We start from the raw sequence: 13,001 nt of genomic DNA, 5'->3' as shown, positions 1-13,001 counted from the left end.
CCTTCCCCTCCCCCCGTGCGGCCGGCCCTGCCCGGCCCTGCCCAGCCCTGTGCCTGCAGGGCAGCCCGGCTCCTCCGTGACCACGGCCCTCCCAGGGGACACTCACCTGAGGGAGAAAACAGAAAAGCTCCCAGACCAGAGGGCAACAGGGCTGAGCTGACACGGGACGGGGTGGGGAGCAGGAGGGGCCCCGGCCAGAGGGTCCCCCCTGGCACACACAGCCCCGTCCGCACGGGCCGCGAAGCGGACGGGCAAGCACGGCAATGTGGAGACAGTTAGCGGGCAAGCACAGTGATCATAAATGATGGTTTTTATTAAAAACATCACTGGGAAGATGTATGCTCACTTCAGACGCCCTAAAAGAGCCCAAAATGTAATAAGGGGGAGGAGAGCACACGGAGAAGGGAAAATTAAAACCATGAAAATAGCCCAGGAAAACGCGGTAAGGGCCGGGAGGGGGAGGGGCGGGCACCGTCACCGCAGCAGCAGCGTTCGCGCTCAGACACCTGTCACGGCGGCGATGGTGATGGCTGGTCCCGCGGGACAGCGGGACGCGCGGGCGGGGCGGGGCACCGTGAGGCGGGGGCTCCTCTGCTGGCCTGGCCGGAGGCGGCTGCCCGGCCGAAGTCACCCGTCTGTGCCAGAAAGCGCAGTGCGTGGAACCCAACCGGGGTGAGAGGGGTTAAAGGCCCCGAGATGGGGAGGCCCGGCCCCGGTCCCGCGGGGTCGGCCTGGTCTCCTGGGGGCAGGCCTGTGGGACAGGGCAGCGCCCAGACCCCCAGAACCGTGCTCCTCCAGAGGACCATGCCATGGATGCCAGCGCCTTTCCTCAAGACAGGGAGCAAACCCCCATCCCCCCGGGGACTCCAAGAACCCCGCCCAGAACCCTGAACTACCCCGGAGCAGCTCGGCCCCACCCTGGGCCCGGACCTCTGACCAGGCACACTGCAGACGAGGGGGACGAGGGGGACAAGGGTAAGGGACGGACGCTGGCTCGTGTCCGGTCGGGAAGGGCTTTAGTCACCTTGACCAGAAGCGGCCGTGGCCCCCGGCAGCCCCCCAGCCCTGCCGCCAGCCCCCGCCCCAGGCCAGGGCAGCTCTGGATCCAGGACCCCTGCCCCTGGCTCCCTGTCCCCTCCATGCAACACTGAGCCCTCCCTGTCCCCAGCATTTCCCGAGGGCCGATTAAGATGTCTGGAGTTGATTAGACTCTGACACTGATGAAACCCAGAGGTAATTAGCGAAAGGAAAAGGTTCTGATTAGGCCTCAGCATAATTCTCTCCAATTATCCAAAGTTCACGCCCGCAGGGGGTGGAATATCTCCAGGAATATTTATTTATATCCCGATTTTTTCATCGACTTTGTGAATCTAGTTAATCACCAGGCCTGAACTGCTAACGTGGAGACTGGAGGGGCCTCGGCCGAGGGTGAGGGTCCCGGGGAAAGCCTGGGGTCCCCACGAGGGCCGCCCGCTCACGGGAGCCTCTGGTCTGCTGCCATCTTGCCCCACCTGCCCGGGCGGGGCGGCGGCGCGCCCTTTCCATCAGGGAGGACGGTCAGAGAGAGGGCGGGCAGTGCCCTGCCGAGGTCCCACGGGAGGGGCTCCCCGTAGCAGCCCGGTCATGGGGCTGACCACCCGGCTGTCAGACCCGCCAGGCCCTGCCAGCCCGCCCTGGTGCCAGGACTTGGAGCCGCCCCCGGCCCCCACAGCCCACAGGCACACGCAGACCCACCACCCCGCCTTTGCCAGGGGGTGCGCCCCGGATGCTCATGGAGGCCCCGGCCAGGGCCTGCCCCTTGGGCAAGCTGACACGGCTTGGGCACAAAACTGTGCCCATGGCGGGTGTGGACGGTACAACCTCACCGCCTGGGCAGCGCCCCGGCACACCCGATATTTCGGGACACCCTGCCCGGCCTCCTGAGGCCGGGCCGTCATGGACCATGGGGATGAGCGGAGGTGAGGGCGGCCGCCCAGGAAAGGGGTTGCAGACGCTGAAGAACAGGTTCCGGCCAGGACCGAGGGCCGCAGCATGGACCAGGGCCAGTTTCCGGGCTCCGGGAGGAGATGCGCCCCAGTCTGCCCGGTTAGCACTGCCCGCCCCCCAGTGGGCGTCCAGCAGCAGGGTGCCAGGGCGGAAAGAGGGGTGCCATCCGCAGGTGGGGCAGGGCGGGGCCGAGTGAGGCCGGGCTGGACACACCCCCTGGCTGGGCCTGTCACTGCCCCGGCTCTCCAGCCTCAGTTTCCCCATCTGCACACGGCAGTGGCTGGGTGTGACAAAGACCACACAGGGGACAGTGCTCCATTAGCACCAAGTCCCCGTGCTCCCGCGGGACAGGCGGGTCACGCGCCCCCCCGCAGACGTGACCTTCCCCGCCCCCCGACGGGGGTTCTCATGGCCGGCGTGTCTGCGGAGTGGCTGCAAACGTCCGAGCCCGGGTCTCTCCTGGGGAGCAGCTGGGAGGGGGGCGGCCCAGCCTTACAGCCGGCGTGTTGAACCCCAAGAAGCTCCCAAGCGTCCCCGGAGCAGCCGCCGGCAGCCGTTGGCCTGGGTGTTCCGCGGCCCGGTCCCCACTGCAGCCGCCCTAGCGGGTGTGGGGGTGCCCTGCTGCGGCCTTCAGCACATCCTCCTGACGCTGCGCCTCAGACGCTGCCGCTCGTCTCCCCGACTCCTCCGAGCCGTGAAGACCGTCTCTGCCTGAACACATGGCCTTAGCCGTGTTTCGCAGACATTTCTCCCAGCCTGCGGTTCGCCTTTTCACAGCAGAAAATCTCAGTGCTCTCGGGACTGGCGAACGCTTCCTAAATGTGACGCGAGAGGCAGAGACGGCGAGAGGACATGCAGGAAGGCGGCTCCATCGAGCCGTGAGGCCGTCTCCCTCGAAGGCCCCGGAGGCCCGTGTCAAAGGAGGAGAAGTGACCCGGGGCTCACACCTCTTCCCCTTCCTGGACGGCGCCCTGAGGGCGGGACCCGTGGACACGTGGGCCACAGTGCTGTGCCCCCAGGCAGCCTGCATGGAGGGCCCGCTTGCCACGGGTCTGGCCCCAGAGGCCACTGAGGCGACGCCTGCTGCTCTACGCTGCCCAGTGACCTCTCACGGAACAGCAGCTAACTCACGCACGCCCGAAAACAGCGGTCACGATAACAGCGAAGTGTCTCTGCAAGGCCTGGTTGGGGGCTCCTCTCCAGGGGCATCCCCACGAGGACGGAGCACATAGAGCTCTCCTGCACCGCGCGCCCCCTCCCCTCAGCCACCCCACTCGGCTTTGCCGGGCAGGGGCCAGCTGGGGGATCGGCCGCCCCTTCTCGGCCTCCCCAGTCCAATCGCTGCCCCCCCCGGACAGGAAAAAAGCCGTCACACGCTTCGCCCCACTGGCTTCTGTCAGTAAAGTCTGTGTCCTCACTCAAAACCCTTCCTTTCTCAAAAGCCCTGCTCCCGCAAAAGAACCCTCTGTGCTTTCAGAATATTGCCTCTGCAGCGAGTTTTAAAAATTCATCCAGAAAGTCAATTGATTTCTTTGTTCTTAGCTGTGCCTGCCTTCCCCCGAGGCAGCGGGCCGACCCCATGGGCAGAGGCCACAGAGCAAGGAGCCAGCCATGGGGAAGACGAAAACCTCCGTCATCAACTCCGAGCTGTGCGGTGTCACGACTGGACCCAGGCTGCCGGGGACGGTGGTCAGGACAGCCCCAGCACTCAGAGGACAAGGGGTCAGCGGCCTCCACCCCATGTCCGCCTGCCTTCCCTCCACCCCGAAGGCCCCGCAGCCTGGGACGCTGAGTACAGCCTGGCCAGGGCTCAGGTGTCCCCTGCAAGCCGTCTGGTGTGCACGGGGGAGGTGGGGAGGTGTGGGCAGAGCTCTGACGGCACTGGCCAGAGCAGGGCTTGAGGTGGATGCGATGTCAGCTCAGAGGCTGCAGTCTCCATGGCCCTGGGCCCGGCCTCAGCGGACGTGAGCCTGGGGCTTCCTGAGGCCCCGCCCACCCCAGCGAGCCGTGGCGACGGAGGTCAGCAGGAGCCTCCCACTGGACACGGACAGCGAGGGACAGCCTCTAGGTGCCCAGGTCACGCCGCCTGCAGCCAACGGGGCCATCTCTGGGACGTCCACTGCACCCGCCCTATGACAACAATCTCAGCTCCTGGGACCTTGAGTCAGACAGGGGCAAATGGTAGTCGGGCCTGTCCCAGAGTCGGTGGGCAAGAGACCCTGCCTCTGAGTGGGCCCAGTTCCCCGTCCTTGTCACCTCTGATTAGATGAGGATTGTGCAGCTGTGACATCAAAAGCACAATCTGTAAAATAAAAACTGATAAAGTGGACATCATCAAAACGTAAAACCTCCTGCTCTTCAAAAGTCACTGCAGAAAGAATGACAGGGAAAAATTTCTGCAAACCATGTATCTGATGAAGGATTCGCAGACAGAACATGCGGAGACTTCTCAAAACCCAACAACAAGGAAACAAATAATTCAATTAAAAATAGGCAAAAGATACGAATAGATACTTCACCAAAGAAGATACACAAGTGGCAAATAAGCACCTGGAAAGGTGCTCAAGACTATTAGTCATCAGGGAAATGCAAATTAAAAACCCGAGATACCCTAAGCACCTAGTAGAACTCCGTGATCGGAAGGACGGACCACAGCAAGTGCCGGCGGACAGCGAAGGCAGCTGGACCCACGCGCGCTGCGCGGACGGATCCAGAGCTGTACGACCATATTGGAAAAGAGTTTGCGGTTTCTTAAAAGCTACAAGTTCAACATGGACCTGCCGCGTGACCCAGCCGTTCCAGAAACGCCTAGGTGCTTACCGAGAAGAAACAGAAGCGTACGTCCAAGCAAAGGCTTGAACAGGAGTCGTCAGAGCAGCTGTACTTGCAAGAGCCTAACCCGGAAACGACCTAAATGCCCATCACCGGTAAATGGATCAACAAATTGTGACATACCCATCCTATGGCGTTCCATTCAGCAATACGAAGGAGAAAACTATTGACAAATGCAACGTCGTGGACAAGTCTGCAAAAACAGCGCGAAGCAAAGCCACCTTCATTCACAGGTGACATCATCTACGAGTAAAAAGTCCTGACACAAAAAAAGGTGTTAGAGTGAATAAGCAAATTCTGCAAAGCCTACACATAGCAGCTGAAACCATCAAACGCTTAGAAGGAGACGGAGGTGAATCTGCACGACCCTGGCTTCGGCGATGGTTTCTTAGACACGACACCAAACACACACGCGGCAAAAGAAAAGGCAGACAAGGTGGACGCCGGCAAATTTTCACACTTTCATTCATCGAAGGACACTGGCTAGAAAGTGGAAGGACGGCCCACAGGCCGGGGGTCACCCCTGCAAACGCATCGTCCAGCCCCGAGCGCAGGAAAAACGCACAACTCGAGAACCGAAAGGCAAACGACTGATTCTGGAAACGAGCAGAGGGTCTGGGCGGACGTTCGGGACACGCATGACCAGCAAGACAGGAAAAGAGGCTCCACCTCAAGCCACCAGGGAAACGCAAACCAAAACATCGGAGACAGCGCTTTGCGCCCACTGGTCTGGCCCGAACGAAAAGCAAACTAAAGACCGGCGCGGGCAAGGATGCGGGAACGGGAACCGCAGACAAGCGGGCGGAAGGGGGCGCTGCGGGCAGCCCCCACCCGCGCCGGCGGACAGCAGACTGCGGGTCAGGGCAGACGGGGCGGCTTCGAGGGGACCACGGCGGTCCCAGCACTGAGTGGAAGCCCCTTGTTCCCTGGCCCGCCGTTTCGTTTTGTGTCCTAAAAAAGCTAGGAATAAGATTTCAATATAAAATCTCTCCATTTTAAATCTTGACAGCCGATTCTAATTTTTAAAAAAGTATCGTGGTTTTCAAAGCCCATGTGTGGGCCGCCTTGGGGGACCCCTGGCGAGAGGCTGGGAAAGCCGGTGACCGTGCTGCTCCCCTCCCCCACCCGATGCCTGCGCCAGTCCCCTCAAGGTCAGCAGCCTAATGCCTAATGCCCAGGGCTCTGTGTCTTAGAGGGCGGCCGGCCCCTCCCACACCTAATCCCCACACTGACAGCAGGGCCGGTGGCAGATCCTGGAAGCTGGAGGAGGCCCGAGCCCCGTCCTGAATCCCTGCCACCCCAGATCCCATCATCCCCTGGCCCCCCACCCCCCAGGCTAAAGCTCTTGGGCTCCAGATCCAATTACAGCTCCAGGAGACACCCCACTGGGGACCGACCCTCCTGGGTGCCACACAGCTCTGCAGCCCGCTGGGGTCCCCGGGAAGAGGGGACTTTGACCAACGGTGACTTCAGGCCTTTCTTTTCCTGGCTTGGAGGGGACTGTTCTTTCTCGGTGACTTAACCCTCAGCTCTGGGGGACCATGCTGACCCCAGGAGATCAGTAAGACCCAGAGGCTGCAGGGCCGTCCCCAGGCCCAGCGGGGTGCAAGGACAGGAGATTCTGACCCCGGCAGCTCCGCCGAAGTGGCCTCAGTCTATCTGGCCTCCTCCCTATAGAGCTGGGATAGGTTCTCAGACGTGTGTGGGAGGGAGGGCGGTTCTCAGTGCCACCTGTCACTGGGGCGGAGCGCCGATAGCCCTCGGGTGCGGTCCCCCATCCCCAAAGGCCCCGAAGCCTCATCCTCCAGCGCCCTCTTCTCCTGCTCTGCTTGGCGGCCCGGGGACATAATGCTGCCTCCTACGCTGCTGGCAGGAGGGGCCCTAGGGTGCTGCCCAAGACCCCGCAGACTGTCCCAGCACTGCCCCAACCACACACCCATGCACACCCAACCCTTCCCCCAGGGGCGTGCCCAGGTCCCATGAGCCACACCCTGCGCCAGCCCCCAGCCAGTTCCCCAGCTCAGGCGCGGGGAAACAAAGCACCAGACTGCTCCAGATCCCCCACCCCCACCTCCACCCCCCGACACGGCTCCCCCCGCCCGTGGTCCCTGCAGCACGTGACCAACTGTGCTTGGAGACGGGGTCTCTGAGAAGGAGATTAAGGTTAACCAAGGTCACAGGGATGGGCCCTAATGTGACCCCAGGAGGAGCTGCCCTGATCCAGGACGTCCCGCTGCGGACTGCGAGCAAACGGGCCCTGTCATCGAGCTGCGGCCTGTGGTGCTTCATGGAGTGAGGGCCGGCGGTCCCCGGAGGCTGCCGCCCCACACAGCGCTCCCAGCCAGCGCCCCGACCCCGCCAACCCCGCCAGGGCAGCCCCTGACTTCCTCCTCCCTAACCAGACGGTGGCGGAGCGGGCAGGGGGCCCGGGACAGCACTACCACCACCGTGGCAGGGCGCTCGGGGCTGAGCCTTGAAGGCCCGGCGCTTCCCACTAACTGAGTCGCCTCCTTAAAGGCTCCGTCTCCAAGCGAGGTCACATTCTGAGGTAGTGAGAGCTCGGGCTTCGATGGACGAGTCTGGGGGGGACACAACTCAGCGGGTCGCAACAGGCCCCTGACGGATCGCAGCCCCTCTCCGGAACGTCTCCGGTTCTGCGGGGGCCGCGCAGAGCCCACTGGTGGCAGGTTGTGTCGCCCCGTCAGCCCTCCCCGTGGGCGGCCTCTAAGGCTCCAGATCGTGTCCCCCAGGCCCCCCCCAGAAGGGGCCCCTGTGATGAGATGCACCAAGAGTAGCAGCAGGGCCGACAGAGCTGGGGCGCAGTCCCGGTGGCCCCTGAGCCTCCCCTTCCTGTCCAAACGCCCAGGATCCGGCCTTAGGTAATTCATTTCTTGCCTCAGCAAATCTGAGACAGGTTTTTGTCGTTTGCAAATCATAAAGAACCGTGACAGGCACAGGGGACCGGTGCCCTCTGTCACGAAAGGGCTAAGTGGCTCGAGGTGGTAGAGGGGACTCGGATCTGCTTTAGGGTCCAGATCCGGTCTACCTCTAGGGCCTCTGTAAAACAAAGGGCCAAGGCAGGTGGCCGTGTGGACTGTGGGACCATCCCTCAGCAGACCTCCCATCAGTCGGGCCCAGCGCTCCCAGGAGAAAGGACGCTCACACCCGGATCCGCACTGACCAGTCCGGAGGCCGAGGCCCGAGGTCTGGCGGGCTGTGCACCGAATCTGGTGCCAATTAGCCCGGCCCGCCTGGCGCGGCCTGTGGGGCTTGGCCGCGGGCCACTCGGCGTGGCCCAGCCTGTGCAGCGTGGGTGGCTGGCGGAGCGGCTCCAGTGGCTCCGAGGCGCTCTAATTGGATTCCTGACGACTCGGGGACCGGCGACATGCTCAGTTCATCTGTAATTGGCACGGTGGCACTGGGGACGGCGCGGCGGGAGTGTGGGGAAGCTGACACGGCATCGTCACGCTCCTCAGGCTGCTCTCTGCCGTGGGCCGCCCACCCCCTCCAGAGCCGGCGCCCAGGGGCCTGCTCCCCCAAGCTCCCCGACCCGGTCTCCGAGACCCTCCGACTGGTCCCCTTGCCCTACCTGCTAACCCCAAGGTCCCGGTGTCCACGCAGATGACCGAACCCGGCACGGCGTCTGAGACACATGTGTCCCCTCCTCTCCGGCCACGTTTGTCCCCACTGTCCCCCTCACGCCAGAGGCCCAGGTCAGAAGAAGCGATGTGCAATTCTCCAAGGACACCTGGCCTTTGACCTTGCTGTGTCACCGGCTTGGAACCTTCCCGCCATGTCACATGCCGAGACCTGGCCAACTCCCGGCCATCCTCGGGGACGCAGGTCAGGCGGGCTTCAAGGTCCTTGCATGCAGCCGCTGGGACTCCCATCGAGGGCGCCGCACAGAAGCAGAACCACCTGCCGTGTGTCCTCTGTCCTGGGCAGCGCCGCCTGGGGACAGGGACCGCCTGCCACTGCCCGCCACCCCAGCCCAGCCGTTGAGCCAGCCCGGGCTCCAGAACGCGGCAGCACTGCGCCCGGCCTGGACCCACTGCTGCCTGGCCGTGTGGCTGTGGGCTCGGCGCTGACCACTGAGCCTGGCTACTCCGTAAATTAGTGAACACACTGACCTTCGGGCGCTTTGCAGCGTTCCCTGGGGTGATGCCACGAGCAGCCAGTACCCAGCAAGTGCTCGGCATGTGAGTGCCCGGCCCGAGCCTGGCACACAGCGGGCACTCAGTAAGCGCAGAGACACGGCGGCCACACGCCCCGAGGGGCCTCCCTCTGGGCCCGTTCAATGGTGCCTTCGAATGTTCGCCCGTGGATCTGCCAGCCTGTCCTCCACACTTCCTGGAGGCAGGCCCGGCCAGCACCCCGGGAAGCCGGGCAGCGTGGGGCAGTGGGGGGTGGGCAGGAAGAGGAGGCCACTGTGGAGGGGGGGCTATCAAAGGTGACAGCTAAAACCACCGGTGTCTGTGTCTGAAACCCACAAACAGAAAGAAAGAAAAGGGGTGAGTGGCCGTGGACGGCACGGGGCAAGGAGCTCACGCAGGCCGGGGCCCTGCCTGGCAGCCCAGCAAGCTTCTTGGGGGAGGCGGGCTTCAGACGCTTGAAAGGAACCTATTACTTTTTAATAGCTAATAATCATCGAGCGTTTTGCATGTGCCTGGCACCATTTTGAGAGTTTTCAGAACATAACCGACACCCTTAGCAACGACACGAGGACAGGCCCCACTGAGACGTGACTCGCCCGCACGCTGCCCGCCCGAGCGCACAATGCGGTGGCCTTAGTGCATTTACAGAGCTGTGCGTCCACCAGCAACCAGCTTCAGAACACGCTCGTCTCCCCAAAAAGGAAGCTGCACCCTACGCTCCCTCCCAGCCCGGTGACCACCACCTGCGTCCTGCCTCCGGGTCAGCCTGTCCTGGGCGTCACGCGCATGGACCCGTACTCCGTGGGGCTCTGCGTCCGGCTCCATCGCTGAGTGTGGTGCTTCAGGGACTCGTTCGTGCGGAAGCGTGTGTAGACACCTTGTTGCTTTTTCTGCTGGACAACATCGCGCCGTCTGGCCGGACCGTGGTCCCACCCCCCGCATGGGCTGCTCCCACCTTCTGGCTGCACGCGGGCTGCACCCCTCCATGCGGACGTGGTTCCGGCTCTCTTGGGCGGAGACCGGGCCGGAACTGCTGGGCCCTGTGGCAACTCGTGTTTGACCGGCTGAATCGCCAGGCCGTTTTTAAACAAAGCCGCTTTGAAGACAAATGGAAGGAAGCAGAGAGGTGCTTCTATGGGTCCCCGGCAACCCGTCCCATGTCCCGTGGCACTGGCGGCACCTTTCATGCACGAACAGACAAACGAGGGGGCCTGAGGACCCCACGAGAAGAGATGAAGAGGGGGGAGCGGCTGGTTTCTCAGGCCGTGGCTGGGAGCTCGGGTGTGGGCTGGCCCCCACACACCGGCCCGGCGGGTCCTGGCGGGGACCCCTGGCGTGACCCTGCGCTCGGCCGCCTCTCAGGCCATCTCCTCCGCCCTTGCCAGGCCTCGGCCTTGCTCCGGGCGGTCGAGGGTCGCAGCCCCTCCTCCCCACAGAGGTGTTCTTCTTCAGTCCCTCTCACACCGTGTCCCCACAAGGCCACTTTGCGGCACACCGTCCAAGGCAGCCATCACAGCCTGGTCAACAGAATAACGAGAGTGAAACCCACTGGACTGGGCACACAGACCCTGAGGTAGTCAGTAACCCTGCGGGGGCCTGGGCGGCTCCATGGGGGACGGCAGGACTGGGGGCACGCTGGCATTGTGACCATGGGGCTGCCACCTCCGTGGTGGGCAGCCCCGTCCTGCGCTCCGGGCCGCACGTAGTGTTTGGAGGCTGAGCTGTGCCTGCCCCGCATGGCACATGATGTGGCCCCAGCCCCGTCAGGCACTCAGTCTCCATGGCAGGCGCCTTGCGGGCTCGTCATGGGGCCTCCCCTTCCCACGGGCAGGCACGAGCCCCCCTCCTGCGGTACCTGCCGAAATCCCACGTTTCCAGAACCTTCCCATCAAGAGGTGCGTCTCCTGTGTCCCTCCCTGTAATGTGGACGGGCCTCTGTGACCGTCTTGATGAGCAGACTACGGCCAAAGTGATGCTCCGCCAGCCAGCTCGGGGCACAGCAGACACCTGGCACACCAACACGCTTCCCGTCCTGGCAGCCGGGGGGACACAATCCAGCTCATAGCAGGTGCTGCCTGACATCCGAGGCTGGAGTTAGAAGGTGACATGTTGTGTTTGCAGCCTAGATGCAGTCCAGGGCAGGCCTGGCTCAGTCCCAGAGGACACAGGACACGTGACCGCAGCACGCGAACAACTGTGCTAGTGAGTGTGCACCATGGGCTAGCGAGTTCATCCTAAAAACCAACAGACCCCATTCGGGCGAACCGCATTGCTCGCCCCTCCTGCCCCCCGCCCCGCAGCCATGAGCGGCTCAGACCCGCACACAGTGGCGTCTCGGTGGGCGGGTCGGTGGGCGGGGCCGCGGCGGGGGCGGGGCCGGGCAGGCGGGCAGCGCCACGGCTGCCCTTGCGGATGTGACCTTTGGCTGCGCGGGGGAAGTCGGGAAGGGACAGGACTTGGTCGGTTGGACTGAAAAGTGACGTCGTGTCTGATCCCGAGTGCCCCACTCCGGGTCCCCGGCAGACCAGCACGTCCCCAGGGACGGAGAGCAGGACCTCGCGGAGGGACACGCGGTCGCGGTGTGGCAGTGCTCAGCAGAGGCGAGGTGACCTGGCCACCTTCGGGCGTGCCCTCGGGGACAGAACACGACCAGCGGATTTTATCTCGCGTGGAAAGACCTCCTGACCGCCACACCTGGGCTGCCTGACAGGTAGTGAGCTCTCCGTCGTTGGTGGCATCCAAACCGAGACAGAACCGCTTCGGGTCGGGGATGAGGTGCAGGGCGAGCAGCTGCGCCCAGGCGCCCCCTCCTGCTTGCTGCGCCCGGCGGGCTCCAGGGACCGAACACACACGTCTTCGGTCTAAAATGAGTGCAAACTTCTCCGCCCGATCTGCGGCGGGAGTCCACCAGGGCAGCTGCCGGAGCCACATTTATGCCCGCTTCTCAACTGGCGTGGCTTCAGAAGATACCATTAAACTTCGCTGAATCTGGAAATATAAAAGATTAAGCTTCTCCCACAACGAAATTAAAAAAGCCGGAGCACTTGCCGAGTTCGCCAAACGCCATCCTTCAAAGGTCCCATGAGCGTAAGTGGGCGAGACCACACACCGCACTCGCGGAAACTCCGCGTATCTCTCTCAGGCCGCTGGCCGGTGCCTTATCTCCCGAGGCTGCGGCCCTTCACCCTGAGCAAAACTGCTGAGTATTACCTCCACGGGATAGTGTCTCTCTGTGAGACTGGCATGGAACCGCTGTTATACTACACAGGCCCTTTACCTCTGTCATTTTAGGTTGGGTGGGAGACTGGGAATGAAGACCTTCAGGTCCCCATCACTGCTGCGGACCCTGGGCCCTGCCTCCCAGGCCCTCCACCGCCCCCATGCCAGATGGGCCAGCTTCTGCAGACCCCAAGTGATGAACCTTGGAGCCGAGGTGCCTGCCTGCTCCCCACTCAGGTCACTGCCAGTACCCCTCCTGGAACTAAGATGCCATACACCCCACCATCCAAAATTCTCTGGCCTCACACACACTCAAGCCCAGACTCAGGACACAGTGGCTGATCCCCTGAGAAACCATAAGCAGGGAACAGAAGGACCTGGGTGGTCCCCCAACATTTGTTTCCCACTTCCACGTGAGCTCCACGGGCAGCTCCTGCTAACAGCCTACAGGCAGACCCTTCACTTGTCCTCTGTTCTGGGCAGAGGTCTCCCTCCACCCTCGCGGTGTCGAGAATCGAGTCAGGAATCCGAGGGACGTGGTGATGGTGATGTCAGCAGCTGGACACCGGCTACCCCGAAGGGCTGGCGGCTCACTCACAGGATTTCTAAGTGCCAGGAAACTCGAAGCAGGTCTCACCAGCACGAAACCATGTTTGGACATGGCGAGCGACCTGCCACAAATGGCACCGGTCCCCGCCAGCCCTCGGGTGGCACCGTCGCCAGAGCCCCTCTCTGGGGATCTGACTGAGCCCAGCCCCACCTTGGCTGCCCCGGGAGCCCCCCAGCCTTGGACTCCTGCTCCTCAAAGCC

The 13,001-nt window shown here is 63.2% G+C and overlaps 1 protein-coding gene across 1 annotated transcript in view; it reads right to left on the bottom strand.

Moving 5' to 3' along the window:
• The window catches only part of ELFN1 (extracellular leucine rich repeat and fibronectin type III domain containing 1), a 71,758-nt gene extending 63,336 nt beyond the window's left edge, over positions 1–8,422 (bottom strand). Inside the window, exon 1 of the mRNA XM_039879500.1 lies at positions 8,408–8,422. The gene's annotated coding sequence lies outside the window, so the exon portion shown is untranslated. The remainder of the gene's footprint in view (positions 1–8,407) is intronic.
• Positions 8,423–13,001: the final 4,579 nt, after the last annotated feature.

The sequence above is a fragment of the Pteropus medius genome, unplaced genomic scaffold (genome assembly GCF_902729225.1).
Source record: "Pteropus medius unplaced genomic scaffold, Ma_sr-lr_union100, whole genome shotgun sequence".
Lineage (NCBI taxonomy): Eukaryota > Metazoa > Chordata > Mammalia > Chiroptera > Pteropodidae > Pteropus > Pteropus medius.
Note: the sequence above shows the minus strand (reverse complement) of the source record. Positions and strands in the feature narration are given on the sequence as shown.